Source organism: Cornus florida, unplaced genomic scaffold (assembly GCF_030987335.1).
Source record: "Cornus florida cultivar Cherokee Brave unplaced genomic scaffold, ASM3098733v1 CherokeeBrave_3.0.0_Hap2_Chr01, whole genome shotgun sequence".
Classification (NCBI taxonomy): domain Eukaryota; kingdom Viridiplantae; phylum Streptophyta; class Magnoliopsida; order Cornales; family Cornaceae; genus Cornus; species Cornus florida.
This window is the reverse complement of record NW_026775571.1, coordinates 23,713,023-23,717,701: the sequence shown is the minus strand read 5'-3', so window position 1 is coordinate 23,717,701 and position 4,679 is coordinate 23,713,023. Positions and strand designations below refer to the sequence as shown.

The following is a 4,679-nucleotide window of genomic DNA, read 5'->3' as shown; positions in this document are numbered from 1 at the left end:
GCAATGAGAACTTCAATTTGAGAATTTTCTCAAGGGGAAGGGGAAAATTTTCATGAGGCATGGGAGCGATTGAACGATTTGCTTAGGAAGTGTCCGCACCATGACATTCCTAAATGGAAATTAGTTCAATTCTTCTTTGAAAGTTTATCGGATACCTATAAAGGAATGGTTAATACTTCTATGGGTGGTTCTTATCTTGATAGGCATGAAGATGATGTATGACGCTTATATGAGAGCATGAGTGAGAATTCAATGCATCGATCTTTATCATATAAAAATGGTAGAAATCTAGGTGGAAGGAAGAATGTTGGCTTATATCAAGTTGACCATTCCAATGATATAGTCGCCGAGGTGAAATCTTTATCCCAAAGGTTTGATCAATTTTTTATCAACCAAAATTCGGTGAACTAAATGTCTTCCTTCCCTAGTCATACTCATCATACTTCTAATGAATCTTGTATGACTTGTTCTAGTGTTTTACATTCTACTTCCAATTATCTCCATGGGCATGTGCAAAGTGAACACCATGAACAAGTGAATGCCGCGTTTGTTAACCAAGTGAATAATCCCTATGGCACTCACTATAATGCCGGGTGGAAGAACCATCCAAACTTCTCTTGGAAAAGCCAAGGGGAAGGCTCAAACCCTCCCCAAAGTGATTTTCAAGGTAAGTATGTTCCACCCCCAATGCAAGGCCAAGGTTCCCAAGGTTATCGCTCATCTTACCAAGCATCACATGGTAACCAATTTTCAAACTCTCATTTTCCAAATCAATCTTCATATTCTCAAGGAAATTCAAGAAGTCCCGCATTTGAAGAAAAAGTTCTAACCGCTTTGGGTACTTTGGAGGCAAATACCCAATTACTTCATTCTCATTCCCAATCTATTGCAAATCTAGAAACCCAAGTCGGGCAAATAGCTAGTACCTTGAATGCTAGGGAAAAAGGAAAAATGCCTTTGAATCCACCACCAAAGCAATAATTTGTTGTGGAGACCAATTCCTCTTCGGAAGGTCACACAATTTAACATGTGAATGTGGTGACCACTTTGAGAAGTGGAAGAGTTGGTGATAATCAAGTTGGTGTTCATAATGAAGAGAATGAACTGGTGCAACCAAAAGTGGACACCCGTCTCGTCTCACATCCTATTCCTCCTTCATTGCATGTGAAAGAATCCATTGTTGAAAATGTTGTCAAGAATGATTTTGAAAAAGCTTTTGAGCCCAAGGCTCCATTTCCGGATGCTTTGAAAACATCCACCTTTCTTGAAAAGCAACAAAGCGAAGCAAATGAGATAATTGATGTGTTTAGGCAAGTCAAGATCAATCTTCCTCTCTTGGATGCAATTTGATAAATTTCGGCTTAAGCCAAATTTTTGAAAGATCTTTGCACCCTTAAGAGGAAGTACAAAAGCCAAGCACCGAAAAAAGTTGTTTTGACCGAGCAAGTAAGCTCAATTTTGCAACACAACACCCTCCCAAAATTTAAAGACCCCGGTTCACCAACCACTTTTTGCATTATTGGTGATCATATCATTAACCGGGCTCTTCTTGATTTAGGAGCGAGTGTGAACCTTCTTCCATATTCAGTTTATGTTCAATTGGGTTTAGGTGATTTAAAACCGATGTTGGTAGTTTTGCAACTTATCGACCGATCCATTAAAAAGCCCCGGGGTATCATTGAGGATGTATTGATCAAAATTAACAAGTTCTTCTTCCCGGTTGATTTCGCTGTTATTGACATGGAGCCGATCCCGAATCCTAAGAGCCAAATTCCCGTTATCCTTGGCCGTCCTTTCTTGGCTACCGCGAATGCCAACATAAATTATAGGACAGGGATAATGAAGATTTCATTTGGCCACATGAAGGTGAAGTTAAACATTTTCAATCCAACCCCCAATTCCATAGACAAGTGATGAATGCTCAAATGTGACGCATTTTAGCACCTAAGCTAGGGTATTTTATTCCATTCATCTATCTTACTTTCATGTTTTAGATACTTATTTGTTTTAGATACTTATTACCTATTTCAGGTGAATAATGTTCAAACAGGCTAACAAGAGCCATTTAGACCATTTTTGGAGCTAATCAGCAAAGTTGGAAAGAAGCCAAGAAGAATGCGCTAAGGGAACTTCGATAGATCGAAGGGAAGTCCCGATCGATTGAAGTGGTCTTCAATCGATCGAAACAAGGCGGTGCCAACTCAGCCAATTGGATAAAGTCTGGAAGATATTTTCAAGCTACGTCAGCTTTGATCGATCGAATCTAAGTGTTTGATCGATTGAAAATGCTGCTGGCAGTGAGTTGTCTAATTCTCGAGTGCGCCGATTTCTACCTACCTTGCATAGCTGCGAATTTCTTCCAATCAGAGGCTATTATTCCGACTTGGTCCTTACTCAAAGAGGTGTGTAATTGATTTATTGAACATCATTGTAGTAGATAGAGATATTACCAATTATAGAATAGATAATTTTTTCTCTCTAAAACTAGGGTTTTGGAGAAGAAAGCAAGGATAAAGATGATGATGCCAACCTTCAAGCTAACCCTTGAGGGTTCTATGACCACTACAATGAGTGGCTAAATTCTTCTCTTGGGGCTAGAGATAGCCCCTAGGCTTGCTTCTCAAACCTAGCTTTTATGTATTTTTGGGGATTTTAGTTGTAATAAATGTTTTGACCTTGAATAAATATATATCTTATGGTTTCTACTTGATGTGTATGGATTAATGCTTTCAATTGATCATTTGGCTCTAGTCATATGTCTATGTATGGTAGAATTGATGTTCATGTTTTTATCTCTAGATTTAATGAAGTTGATGCATGTCTATGTGTGTCGATGATGTTGATCTAGTGATGGTCACGGCATGGTGCTTAATGGAACACTTTTGTGATTTATTTGATGGTTCACACTTATTTCTTAATGGATTGTATCACATCTCTAGTTTAATTAGTTTAATTTCATGTCTCTAGCCTAGTTGTAGTGTAATTGTTTTAATTTCTTAGGTAGGTGAACAATCCATTCTTATTTCTTGATGTTCCATACTTATGAATGCAAAGAGTGCATATCTCTAGATATTTGTGTGTGCATTAATGTGGTTTAATTGAATGGATATTGGTCTCATTTGATAGGTTGTGCTATTCATTAAAATTGGTTAGACAATTTATATTTATTTGCCTCCCATGCTTAGTTTCAATTGATGTCACACACACACAAAAGTTACAATTTAAATTTCCCCATTACTGTATAATTGCTAGTGTTTGATGAAGTGAAGCTTAGTGGTGACTCTAAGCCCCAAGACCTCTCTCTTATATCTTTTCCCTACTTTCTAGATTGCTCTATTTACTTGCATTAGTTTTAATTATTTTGTAGTCTAATCAAACAATCACCAACCATCTTTGATCATTCGACCTACTAATCCGACATTAGTTTCCATCACAAATACATCTCCTTTCCCTTAGGACGATCTTTACTAACTCTAGCTATATTTTTAGTTGGAAGTGGTAGTGACATTTTTTAAATTTAAACTTGGCCACACTACACACTTTTCTTGCTTGTTGCCTCGACGACACACACCAGTTTTGACGCCGCTACCGAGGATTGGTATCGTCGTATTTGGAAATTAATTAGGAATTAGTACTTTTTTTATCTTGTTTTTATTTTTATTATCATTATTTCTTTTATTTTGGTTACTTATTGTGTTTGTTCTTCATTGATTAGGTGAATTGAGCCAAATGGGTGAAGCAAAAGGACTCTGAAGCAAAAGAAGCCAAGGAAAGCTAAGCAAGAGCATAAAAAGCTCAAAAATAAAATAAAAATTGCAAAACAAAGCAAGGCAAAGAAAAAATTGAAAAATCATTTGAAGTTGCTTAAGGAACTTTTGTGAGCTTCTCTAAACTCTATCTCTAGTTAAATCGTGAGCCCGCGTGGAGACAAGTCTTTACTTTCATAGATAAATCATGAGCCCGCGTGGAGGAAGTTTAATTTTCTTTTGCATATTGTTCAAAGCATGGGAGCATGGGATCATCGTATGTGAAGGATTGTCGATTATTGATTTGTTGCGGAGGAGAAGTGATTGCTACTTGTTTGTTGCTTGTTTGTGTTTTGTTTGTGCATGCATGGTCGTAGGTCATAAAATTCTATTCTTGTCCCACTTAATTTGAATCTTGAATCCATTGTTCGTAATTTTAAGGGAAGGGGTAATTCTAGTCATTCCATTTCATCAATGGAAGACATCAATGAGGACCGTGTAGAGGACCTTGGTTACATAGACCAACAAGGCATCCTTCACCCTAATGTGCATTATGACAACATTCAAGTACCATTAGGCATGCCAAGACCTTTCATTCCACCACAACAACAAGGACAAGTTCCATTGGGAATGCCTCGGCCAATTTTTGCTCCACAACCTCCCATTATTCAAGGCAATTAAAGTGCTTATGTAGCACCTCCAATTGTGAATCCTCCTCTTGCTTTGTGTGATTATTATGTGCCAAATGAATATAATGCACACATTCAATTACCCCCTTTTAGAACACATCAGTATGAAATTAAACCACAAACTATTCAAATGCTTCCTAACTATCATGGACTTCCAAGTGAAGAGCCTTACAAGCATTTGGATGAGTTTCTTGAAGTATGCTCCACTGTGAAATACACGGACATGCTGGAAGATGTTTTGAGA

The 4,679-nt window shown here is 37.5% G+C and overlaps 1 non-coding gene across 1 annotated transcript; it reads right to left on the bottom strand.

The window, feature by feature from the left end:
• LOC132282824 (small nucleolar RNA R71) lies at window positions 1-107 on the bottom strand. Its single transcript, XR_009471891.1, has one exon. It is a non-coding gene; the product is annotated as a small nucleolar RNA R71 (small nucleolar RNA).
• Between the last annotated feature and the right edge of the window lie 4,572 nt (window positions 108-4,679).